The sequence below is a fragment of the Pseudopipra pipra genome, chromosome 3 (genome assembly GCF_036250125.1).
Source record: "Pseudopipra pipra isolate bDixPip1 chromosome 3, bDixPip1.hap1, whole genome shotgun sequence".
Taxonomy (NCBI): Eukaryota; Metazoa; Chordata; class Aves; order Passeriformes; family Pipridae; genus Pseudopipra; species Pseudopipra pipra.
Window position 1 is genome coordinate 89,024,155 of NC_087551.1, and position 13,201 is coordinate 89,037,355.

The 13,201-nt window shown below is 33.5% G+C and overlaps 1 protein-coding gene across 1 annotated transcript in view; it reads left to right on the forward strand.

Annotated features, from left to right (window-relative positions):
- The first annotated feature begins 383 nt into the window (after positions 1–383).
- EYS (eyes shut homolog) overlaps positions 384–13,201 on the forward strand; it is an 863,631-nt gene continuing 850,813 nt past the window's right edge. Inside the window, exon 1 of the mRNA XM_064650232.1 lies at positions 384–514. The gene's annotated coding sequence lies outside the window, so the exon portion shown is untranslated. The remainder of the gene's footprint in view (positions 515–13,201) is intronic.

The window sequence follows — 13,201 nt, forward strand, 5'->3', positions numbered from 1 at the left end:
ACTTAAAAGGTCTTTATTTTTATAAGCTATTAGTTTAAACACAGTTTTTTTGAAGATGCAAAGTATACTTTCTTCAGACTAAAATACAGTATTAATTTTATAAACATATATTGAGTAAAGGTTTAGAAAGATTAGTTACCTGCCTAGAGAGCTTCCAGGTAGATTATGTTTCTCTGTTATGTATTTTTCTAACGTTAATATAAATTCTTTGTACCTACTATCAAATTTTCAGACAACGAGAGGATTCATCTGGTAAAGCAAATTGAAAACATTTAGAATCCATTCTTACTTCTTATCAGCAGCATGCTGTCTAGTCCCTCAAGCAGACAATCTCTAGTACAATACCATCTGATGCTGTCATTAAATCCTCAGCGTCAGGTTTCCGTAGCAACAGCAGAGCTCTCCCAGCTTCACTGTCTGCATCTGAAATCCGGAACAAAAACAGTTAATCTTATGCTGATTTTCTACGTTTATTTGACAGATTTAATCTGAGACCCGTAGCTGGAAATAAGTGGTAAGTAGCAGTTAAAATTTGTGATTATTAAATTGTAGGGCTGTATTGTAGTTGTTGATGTACACGCACACCAGATGGTGGCCTGCTGTATTCATCACCAGATTAGAAAGATAAAGTCTGGGCTATATGTAGGCCTACACACCCACTTAAGGGTTTAATTTGTAATGCATAATAGGTTACAGGACTTCTAGTTCTTGTTTAAGATATCTTGAAAAGCTTTTACTTTGATTTGACTATAGATTTGACAGGATGAACATATTCCCAAGGTGTAAGTTAATTTTGATGTTACTGTTTTCGCACTGCTATCCCTCTCCTGGCTGACTACAGCAAAGTTACTTAGAGTTTACCTGGTTTAGGAGCTATTGTTCAGAGAACAGACAATTGTATTTGATTTAAAATATATGATAATAATTAAAAAGGGTGACCAGAACTCACACATGATTTTCTTAAAGAAAAACTTCAAAATGTGATTTAGAAACTCAACGTTTGCACTTACTAGCATATTCTAAATACAAACTTTTCTCTATGCACTAAAACCAAAGAAACTGTCCTCTGAAATTAGCTTTTTTCATTTCTAAGACAGAAAAATTTCCCTAAAACCATAAGAAAGCCCACCCAACTAGAATGGGGAGTTCCCAGATCAAAGGAGTTTTGAGTTTCATTTTAGTAATTATCTATTATTTCTCATTATGTTTTTATAATCTTGTTGTTGAAGTTATAAACATGGATGATTATTTTAAGGAATTTTACTTACATAAACTATCCATTTTTTGAAAGCAATATTTATCCAAAATGTAGTTGATACATTTTTAAAAGCACTTTTTAAATAAGCCTGAATTACTGTCATTTCTTGGTGTACAAAATTTTTCTATATTCATCATGAAAGCTATGACATAGGCTGAATTGAACTGTTGTGACTGTTGCCTTTAATGTTTAAATTAAACCAAGACATTGTGCCTTTGTACTTTTGAAGATTCAAAGAAAAAAAGGCAACAAAGGTATAAAAAATATTTTTATTTATACACATATGAGAATATTTTTTTTCATATTTTAGTGAGATGGGACATCTCTAAGATGAAGAGATACTGTAGCAAGTATCAAGAACTTTCATAGAATCAGTATTTTTGCCTTATTTTGAGGCATCTCCAGAGACGGCTTCTTGATATATTAGTTTTGTACTAAAATAATAACATTATGTGTTATATTAATCTTCATATACCTGTGAAAGTAATTTAAATTATATCTGTAATTTCATGTCTCAGTTTTAAGTATTTTGTTAAACAATTCTGCTGATTAGTAAGAAATATTTAAGAAATTTCATTAAAATACAGTGTTCATCTAGTTCAGGGTTAAATCTCTTTTGTGAAGTAACCAGGACAATCACGGTCATTTTCTAAGGACCTTTTCCAAGTAACATCAGTGGTAGCTGTTCTTTGCTAAAGAACAGTGTGATACGAGAGAGAGGATAATCATATGAAAGACATGTAAATATTTACAGAAATATGTTATAAAGATAGAAAATCATTTTAATAAGATATATTTGAAACATTTTAATCATAGGAAGACACATACGTCTTCTTTATGGTGGTATTTTAGGTTCATATCAGTGCAGAACCAAAATATCACTTGCCTCTGTGAAGAGGAGTTATATAAACTCACCAGAGGAGTTTACACTTGTGTGACACCTACTTAGTACATTTTCCAGCAAGAAAGAGAGTAGGAAATCAGCAGACACGACTACACAGTATTATGCTAACAGCAGCATTGAACTGATTTGACAATGAACAGGGAATAGGAAAAATCCACACGTGACAGATCTTTGGTTTAGATCTCTCTTTTGCAATGATATGAAGACAGTAACGGCAGAGTAGCAAAAATCCCACACATCTTGACCTCACATAGGTGAAACATATATAGATGGAACACAGTACTAAGTAACCCAGACTAGTAAGGATCCTTGTATGTCCTCACAGTGTAGGGCAACACTCTGGACCCAACAGTCTCAGGAGCACCAGCTGTAGAACTCAGGCCATGCTTTTCCTAATTTTCAGAAGAAATACTTGCTTTTTAAAAATAAATTTTTCTTTCTTCAAAGGAGACCTGGCAGTTTTCTATTACACCAGTGGTGTTTCAATAAAATAAACAGTGTTTTGATAATAACATTTTGAGATATTTTTATAATATAATTGCTAGAGCTGTATAGATGCCTAATCAGATCTTGGATTATTTTACTATAAATATAAAACAATCAATCCTGTAAAAAAAAGTATTTCTGGAGAAACAATTTTACTCATAGGAACAAATAAGTTATTTAAGGCTAAATGGAGACAGAATTTATTCTCTTAGTCATTAGTAAAGTCCTTGGCCTGGATCTTAATTTTCCATGTCTCTCATTAATATTCATAATAATGTTGACTATTTAGTACCTATTTTCTTTAGGTTATAGACAAGTCACCCAGCTTAAAAAAAATTGTGAGCAAATTTTAAGAAATCATGAACATATTTGCCAAGTTTTGGATAATTTTTTTTTATTTCTTGTATGCACTTATACTGTAGAAAGTGTTTGGCTGTTTACACACAGGTTCATCCATTCTTTATGAGCATTCCTAGATAGTATCACTGACCTTTAGCATGAATAGTGAAAAAATAAGTAGTCTATAATATATTTACCTTTTTTTAAAAGACATCCTCACTATGAAAATGTTATGTAATGAATATTAAAAATTAGATAATACTATATTCTACAAACGTGAACTTTGACATTTTGTGTTCCCAAAACCATTTGGGAGAGTTTATTTTCTTTCTAGTGTCATACATTATCTTGTTTTGTGGTTTCCTACTTTTTTTTTTGGTCATAAACACTTGGTAAATAGAAAATTTATAGGAAAATTAGATTTATTATAGAGTGAACGCGCTGACAGTAACATGAGGGTTTCATGTCCATAGTGATGCATTTTCTTACTATCTCCCCATTCTGTCAGTCCAGCATCGATTCTCTTGTGACAGTCAGATGAATCACATTTGAACCGCAAATTCCTGAGGCTCATTTAGCTGTGGAGAGATGATAGAGAAGGAAAAATAATGTCATTGGTTTCACCAATCAAAGCCATTTCTCTGGAAAATAAATTCATGATGTAGTAAAATATAAAATAACAGCATTTCTAATACAAAGTTACAAGCTTTTAGTCATTTTTTAAAAAAGCACTTTTTTATAAAGTTAACAAATCAAATGGACAGATGATCAATGTCAAATCTACTGGAAAACTGCCTGTGTGAGTGGAATGCAAGATTAGATAATAATCTGTCACTCAAACTGCTGATGACCATGTGTATATTGCTAAGTATGCCTCAGACAAGAGTTGTAGTAAAAGTCACCTTCATCCTAAAATGAATTTAGCGTAAATTTCATACTAAAGTGTGAAAGATATGTAAGGTTAATAAAGATTTCCAAAGTGCATGATGAAGAAGCAGTTAGTAACTATAAATATATCTTGAACATTGACTTTCTCTATCAGTCCAATCATTGCAACAATTATAAATCATAATAATTATTTATTAAATCAAAAGAGACTAAATTAATTTGCAAAAATATTCATTGATGAAGGTTGTAAAATAACTTGGCATACTTTACACAGTCAAGTTGCTTCTGAGTTTTTAGGACCCTTCTGATCCCCCAGTCTTACACTAGCTTTTCTACTTTTGTATGACTCCGAGACAGTGTGTTCATTTGAAAATTTTCCTTTATGCATCAAAACTGCAAAACTTAAACAGGGTAAATATGCCATGCAGCCTGAAGCACTGGCTAGAGAAACCTGCTCAAACAAGTAAGTGGCTGCAAGGTAGGTACTCTATGGCCTCTTTTTTCATTCACTGAACACTGGTTAATTCACAGATTTTGAAGTGATACTTCTTGACTTCTTGAAGAGGGAATTTAAGGTGACAGAAGAAAGGAAGGATGTTAGTTTCTTCCAGGATAGGTAGTAATTTTGAAATGATGGAGCTGGTTTTCTTCCACAGTCAAGAAATTAACATGGCAGGACTCTCTTGCTTCTTACAAGGTTTAAGCTTTCTTAGGGAGTGCCTTAGCCTGTAATTTATATAGTTGTACGTTTTCTTCTTGCTCACTGAATTATGCATTTTATACAACTTGTCTTAGCTTCAACCTCAAATCGTGGTACTTAAAGAACTTTATGAAGACACAGAATATTTAGAAAATACCTGAGCTACTTAGGCTAAAAAGCTAGTTTTCTTCCTAAATGAAATAGCATCTACCTTGAAAATGTTGAGGTAGAAATTATAAATTCAGTCTTAAAATGGACAGAACAATCCAAAAAAGCTACATATTTTACTAGGGAATTTAAAATTTTTATTAATTATTTTCATTAATTATAATTTTGATTATATTTTCACGATGTTGTCTTTGAAAGTGCTTGTGATTGTTTTATAATAGATCAAAATTAATAGATGTGATCATCATATAAATGTTGTAGAAAAATTAGGAAACTTCAAAAAACAAAGTTTCTTATTCAAAATAATTCTTTCCAATGTGGAATTTAAAATGAAGTGGATAATTCCATAATTAACAATAAAATAAAGAAAATAGGTTAGAGGGATGATTATTCTCACTGGTGAGACCAATGGTATAATTTCATTTATGCTGAACATTGGAAAGGGAGTTGATAAGAATTGCAAAAATCTTTGAGGAGTTGTTGAACATAACTGCATGTGACAGAATTCATAAATGTAACTTTTCAAATGAAAGGCTGAAATGTTTCCTTAAAGTATTTTAACAGAAACTTTTTACATTTGTAAAGCTTTTTAGATAATTTAGAACATTACTGTAAATGCATAACATAGAAATTGCTATACAAAATCTAAAACTGAATATGGAAAATGGGAAAAAATCAATGGAAGCAATGGAGTTTTCAGTACCTGATGCCCATCACAGGACACAATTTATTTTTTTTTTTGCAAAGCATGACTTTGGTAATTCTATGTATACGGTTAAATGTAAGGGAATGTAACGTAACAGGAGATCAGACAAGAATATCTACTTCCCTGAAAACATTTTCACACAAAGAACAAGAATTGTTTCTGTGGATGGAAAGGAAAGAATCAATATTATTTTTTTAATATCTTCACAATTTTTATATATTTGACATATATTTTATGTATTTTATATATGTTTTTTAATATAAAAGTATTATTTTAGCTCACTATGTATCCCCTAAATAAGGTAGTTTTCAGTGGAAACTGATGACAATTCAAAATTAAAATAGAAAAATCTTTTTCATCCTTTGAAATTACTGCTCAGGCACAGGTAGTATTCATGGGAGAAGTGCCACAGATAAAGTTTGTCATATAGAAGTAGAATTGAAGTTGAGCTCTGACTGTCTCAGCTCAGATTCTGTCTGGTCCTCCTCACAACAATATTAAGGGAATATTTGTTTTTCAGATTGTAACACAGCAGTTGTTCAAAGGCAATTTGGAAGAGTACTGGACATTGTGTGCAAAATCTCAGACATTCTGCCTTTTGATGTCTCTGGTAGCATTGGCCAGCAAGTTTCAGTCCAACACACCAAGCATGTGGCCCAATAGAAGTGGATCTTGACAACAAAACAATTCATGTGGAAAGCTTGCTATCCACATTATGCATTTCAGAATCTATATTTTGGATTAGTTCTGGTTTCTACCTGGGGACTTGAATGCCAGTTAGCAGTTGGATTTATTGGTTACACACTGGGATTGCATGTTCTGATTTAATCTCATTTGAAAGGAATCCTATTCATGTGCTATGTGACGTGATCTGAAGCCCTGTGAGGAGCTTAAGTATGTTCACTTAAAAAACAGGTTCCTCATCCAAATGAGAACACTGTGCAGCACAGCTCCTGCTTCAGCTATAGATTTAGGCCTGTACTTTCCCATTCCTTTATGACCTACTTTGTGTTTGAAATAAAATATTTAAAAATCAAAATGAAAAGCAGTAGTTCATCCTCCTGTTTAATCTGTATTCATTTTTTGTAAAAGTTCATTTGCAGAGATGCAGGGAGACATTCTGCAGCCTATTCCTCCCCTCTTCTTGAGCCTGTTCACCACACTACCATGAACTAGTTAACAGCTATGGACAGCAGAAGTCACATATTTGCCCTTGTTTTTACTATATCACTCTCACCCTGTATTTGTTGCAGCTTTGTCCATAGGGATAAAGTTTTGGGGAAACACAAAAAAAAAAAAAAAAAAAAAAAAAAAAAAAAAAAAAAAAAAAAGAGAGAGAGAGAGTAAGAAATGAAAATTAGGCAGAGTAAATGTATTACCATACCTTTTTAGTTTCCTTCTTTTGTCATGTCATCCACTGCTGTTCAGTCATGTTTATGCAATGCAGCCTCCATGGGAAAGGTTATGAAACCTGGAGCAGTCAGGTGCCTGCAAATCTCTGCAAATTTTGAGGACAAAATTTCCTATAAATTTTCTTAGAAAAATATTGATTCTAAAAACAATGCCCCTTGTCATTGTATAAGAACCTTAGCTTTTCCTTCTATAATAATATCTAGATTTATCACAGATTTAAACCCAAACTTATTAGGTTTAAACTTGGTGTACAGGCAGATATTAATGAGAGACACTGCTCTTGTCATCATCTCTTTCTCTGTGGTGAGCAGTGTTACCCTACATTCACTTGAGGGAAAACCTATCTGGACACTCCTGATATATTGTAAATCATACAGTAGCTCTTATGCAATATCATTGGTCAGAAATCCTTTTCTGTCCCTGCTGCTTTACAGCATACCTTTGTTCCTTTATAGACAAATGATGCATTGGTGGGAAGCACAGTAGTTACATACATGGAAGGAAGACACTTTTAGACTAACTCATCATTAAAAAGTGTGTGTCCTTACCATTGTACATTTACATGGATGAATCACTGTCTGTTACAGTGTGTCCATATTTTCCCCACTTGTCACCTAGGAAATAATTTATTTTCATTCATTGTCAGATTTTGCATCTTTACAGGCTGGATCTATGTAGTGAAAATTAAATGGTGGTTTATAACCTAAATGAGAAAAGTGTTAGGACATTATGATCTTGTCACAGTCTTGAATTGTTCTCCTGTTTTTTAAAATAGATGATAATCTATTCTATTTATCCTAGGAGAAAATTGATATTTCTGGAATTGGACCCTGAAACACTGAGGTGCTTACAGGGCTTCATTTGGGCTGAATAGCCTTAAAATATATTATTAAAAAAAGCCATAAAACTCTACCTTTTTCCTTTGCTCTAAAATGTTAACTTCTCTCTCTTTCTATAACCACAAGCTAATATAACAACATTTCACAGTCCTGAGCATATTGATTTTCAAATTAATTTAGCTGAAGTATTATGAACTGTATTTAAAAAATATTAGCTGTATGTAAAGATGAAGAACCTACATGTTACCTAGACAGAGGCTGTGATGTAATGGAGAATTAGTCTAGCTTTCCATAGTCCTGTGGGATGTATTTTTCTCTAAAGATTAAAAGGATATCCAGTTTCCATTTTTGAAGCAATACTGAGATGATAATATAAAAAATGGTGTATTTTGTCATGTTCTCCTTTAGTTCTACATTTTCAGTTCCTTCATTTCAAGCTAATGTCAGGCTAACCCAAGTGTAAACCACCACTAGCAACTTCTGTAAATACAGCCCGTTGGTGTTACTGCATCCTAATCAGTCAGTACAGCAATATGACTAAATGAGTTGACAGTTATACTCTTTGATGAATATAACACAGCCTGAAAGCACATTACTACACCATAAAGGATGCTTTATATGCCAACAAATTTCTCTAAACTGCAGAATTTTTATCTTTCAGGTTGTTAAAAAACTATGGTATGTCATTCACATGTTAGTCACTGGGATAATTCAATCTATTCCTTATTTTTTAAATTTTATTTATTTTTATTTATTTTTTATTTTTATTTTGAAGAAATGTTATTGGCTAACTGCCAAAATATTTAAACAAACAAACAAAAACTATTTTCAGACTTCCTTTGTAACGTAGCACTGTTAGCAGCCTTATTAGCAAGTGAGAGAAGAGGGTGAAAAACAGCAACAGGTTAGAAAAATGAAATCTTTTTTAAAAATAAGACTGGCATGTTGGACTGAACATTTGTCCTTTTGATCTACTACATAATTTTCATCTCAACATGAAAAAAGAGGAATTTTTGCCAAAGTCAATTTGGCCAAGTTCTGCTTTTCATCTCTACTCCCTTTCTTGTTTAGCTATACTAAAAGACTCGGTCTCTTAATTTCCATAAGTGGCAGCCTTTATCACTTACAACACAATCTCTGAATGATGATTCACTGGGTTGAAGAAAGAATAGACCTACTCTCTATTTTTGTGACCGATAACGTCCAAGCAGTCACCTCCCCTATGGCATTTGAAGCAGACAGTAGATGATAATTTCAAGATTATTAAGAGGGTGGGTTTAATTTTGTACCCTGTCAAATCCTTGCAGTAATCTTTATCACATAAGAAGATTCATGTCCTGCAGTTTCCTTTTCTCATTACAATCATTGTCATAAGAATAAGAATTAGTATGTGATTGATCAGAGTGGTTATGCAGTGTAAGAGACTACCAAAACACTCTAAACTTACCAGCATTTTCTGAAAACTGCCATTAATCCACCCCTTTCTAAGAGCTGAGGTTGTGAGTGATTAGCAGATCAAACTGTACACTATTGAAAGGATTAAGATAACACTTTTGGCTATTTCCCACAACAACCCAGCAAAGTCATAATGTACAACTGAAAGTGTAATGTGTTCTTAGCTTCCTGCCAAGAACAAATCAGTCTGACCAAGTGCTGGCCCACAGCTGGAGGGCTGCCTAGAAACAATCATGCCATACTAAAGTGCCTCACACATTAAGTCAGAAACTGTAAAATACAAGGATTGCACATAAAAGTTATTTAAAATATAGGCACAAGGAAGGCCTATAATTAAGGCAGGACACTGAGGTGCATTCTTTTCTTCTATTGGATTTTCTTTTGTACAGAAAGTCCTTTTCACATTGTGTTTTAATGGCATTCTTTACATGTTATGTAACTGGCAGCATCTCACACTGACAGAGAAGTTGAAAACACATGCCAATGTCAATCCACTTCTATATCAGGTGCAAATACAACACAGCGAATTAGTGGTGTTAGTGCTACCCTCACATTGTGCCACTTGGTGCAGTCTTCTTTTTATGTTTCCTTGTTTATATGAAATCTGCTTTTTGTTATTGTGTACATCTTTTTATGAGACTATTCAAAGAGCATATGTGTACTTCTGGACCTCTGAGAACGATAGTACTTGAGTTCAAGGTGTAGACTGTTTATACTTGTCTCATCAGCAGGATGGCGATTGTCCACTTGTGCAAACCGTATTCTTATAGAGACTACTTTAGACACTGTATTGTACTAGAAGCTGCAAAACGAGGCTGTTTCTCATCATCAGATGGTCTGTTTTATTTCTAGCAGTATTTCAGCTAAGGGTAAAGCAATTGTGAGATTCAGTAAGGAAAACCAGGGCAGAGAGCAACTAACATTCTCTTTGATCTTGTCACAGTGAAACAGGACGTCATTTGCCTGCCCTTTTTAAGAACAATCATTTCAGTAGTTATTAAATAGGAATAAAGCATAATTTTTACGTGTGTCAGACTCTGAAACAGTGATCTATGATATCCCCAAGTTAAAAGAATTACTGAAATTGTGTTGTAGCAAAGACATATACATTGCCATTCATCTTGTTACCTTGGAATATTGCTTTAAGCTTTCAGGAAAGATGTATTGCAACAGAATTATGTAGACACAAACATATACATACATATAAAAAGATGGTTATAGACATAGATGTTTAGAAACTCATGGCCAACCCAAGAAACTTACAGATCCACCAAAATGGTCAAGTATATGTGTAGATCACTATCACCTTATTTCCCTTTGCATCCAGAAGTGTTAATATCGCTTCAGAATACCAGATGAACATAAATCTAACTCTTTCTCTTCCCTTTGAGCAATCTATTTTTTTCACACCTGTGACCAATTTCCATCACTTTTAGCTAGAGTGACAATGAAAAGTATCGGTTTTGATCAAAAGCAGCAAGTCCTTTTTCCTCTGTTCTTGTATTTTTGACATGTGTTTTTACAGGTGTTTAATGTAAACACACAGTCTCTCCTTTATCTTTCCTACAGACCTGTAGCTTTGCCTGTGTTATACCTGTTTCATTGTTCCATTGAGGCAGAGCTTATTCAGTTTGAGATAGTCTGATACAAAACTAGCAGTTCCTCTCTTTCTAATAGAAAAACTGGTGATCCAAGAAAACGTGGATGACCAGAGAACAGGAAAACAACACAAAGAACCCACTCCATCAGAAAGCATTTATCACACTTATATATACCCAAATTTTCAGAAAAAGTATCTGATATAGAAATTATTTTTGTAATATCTGTTAAAGAAGAAACATTGCTGTGAGTGGTTATTAGTATACTCTGTAATTCCATTTCAGTGAAACATAGCACTCTGCCTTTCATATTCAATACAGAATACTATTTCCCTAACGAGGATTGAGTTTGTGTTCCAAAATTAAAATTAGTTAATCCAGTTTTCTTACTTGTGTTTAGTAACTGAACTATTTCAAATTTTCTCTTTCAATCATATCATCACACTTGCAGGACTCTATGTTCCCTATGAATTCTTTAGCCAGGAGGCATCACGTCTTCTGGCTACCAGCTGAGTGTTAAAATGCACAGAGGACACAGAGGAATGGTATTTTGTCAAGTATTTGACACAGCAACCACGTGAAGGACATTACAACTTAATATAACATCTGTCCTCAGAAAAATCATTGAACCTACGCAAAGAAGTTCAGTCAGAGAATCTGGGTGTTCAGGACCAATTTTCAGATTGTCCATACCACTCAGTTTTTGCTCAGTTCAAGTAGTTCTATTTTAACTACGTTGAGATTTGAGTGCTGTGATTCCCTGCTGTCTACACTGGCACAGCTCTCTTCAAAAAATGCCCTAGATATGACTTTCAAGAAATGATATATGTAATTTTGTAACAGTAACTCTTCATAAGAGCCTGGATCACCTTGAAGACACTGTGTGATGTCACTGCCTGGGGAGATCATTTTGTTCATTAGAACTGTATTAGCCAGCTCCTATGAGGCAGCATCCTGACATCATTAAGCAGATAGATAGCTAGACATGGCATAAAGACTCCATGAGTAAGAAAAGAGAGACAAAGGCCAACTTAGCTAATATTTCAAGGGTCTTTTTGAGTATAAGTTTGAAATAAGCATTATACAATGTATGTAGAATTTTAGTCTTACCTGATACAGTCACTGCAATTGAATGTGTAAACTACTTTTCAAGTGAAGATGGAATAATTCTATTTTAAAAAATAGATAATTACTCAGATGATGTAAAGAACTGAGCGGAGCTGCTGCTTAATACTATTCTGAATCAGTATACTTTACCTGCTTTCTTTTACTTTAAAACTTCAAAACTGTAATGCAGAAAAAAGAAGAGTAACCATGACTATGTTTTGAAGCTAACAGGTAAGTGCTGAATGTTTTTAGAATTCCAAGATCAAAAATCAGATTTAATGCTGTAGGAAAAGCTGTATGGGACAAGGCAAGACTAAGATTAATTCAAAATTGCACTATGTTAATTATTCTCAGATTTTTTTTACTTTTACTGTGTATTTCAGAAACAAGTAAATTAATGTCACATTTTATTCTATTAAATTCTCTGTCATGAGAACTCTGAAGAATTGCATAGCAAATAAACCATGTGAAATCAGGTGGAGTTCTCTGTTTTTCCTGTTTTTCAATATATAGTTTTGATGCAAATGTACCACTGCTTCCAACTGCAGAGAAAGCAAACACCACTCAGACTAATAAAAAATCTGACTGATATAATGTTCCATAACTCACAGAAACTATCTTAAAGAAGAAAAAGTTAAATTCAGACACATGAAAATACATGAATATATAATGCAATGAATTATAATATTGTTGCCTTTAAGAATATGATGTTAGAAGAGATTATGGATCCAAACTTCAACTGCAGTATACATATCTTTTTCCTGGAAAGAAAAAACTTATTCTAAATGTTTAAGGTGTTGTGCATGTTTTCATGAGCTTAACGTTAGATGGAAAACCTTCCACACAGGTCTTTGGCTGACCTGTACTGTCTTGCTTGTTAAACTGATTTTCATGTTGATCAGTTTGCATTCAACAGGTCATACAGAAGGAAGCTGCTGGAAATGGCCAGGTTGTAATAGACCTGCCTCATCTTTGTGTCATATGGTGTCTGGAAGGCTTGTGATACACTAGCATGACAAGAAGTTTTTGTTATAAATTTATCAAGAGCTTTTTGTAACGAAATTTCTTGATGTTATGGGGGAAACTGTGAAAAAGAGTCTCATAGGTCCCTACATCATGTTTTGATGGCATTTGTGAGCCATATTTGCTGAGGTAATTTGATAGTAAGACACTTTGTCCCCTCTATTTAAAAAACATCAGACAAAGAATTTGAAAATCCTGGAAGTCTCATTTATAGACTGCTGTGGCAGAAGGGGAAATCTTAGAGATTGTGGACACAAAGGAAGCTCATGCAAAAAGCCAGAGAACAGGAATGTCAAAATTCTTGCTGGAATGCTCAA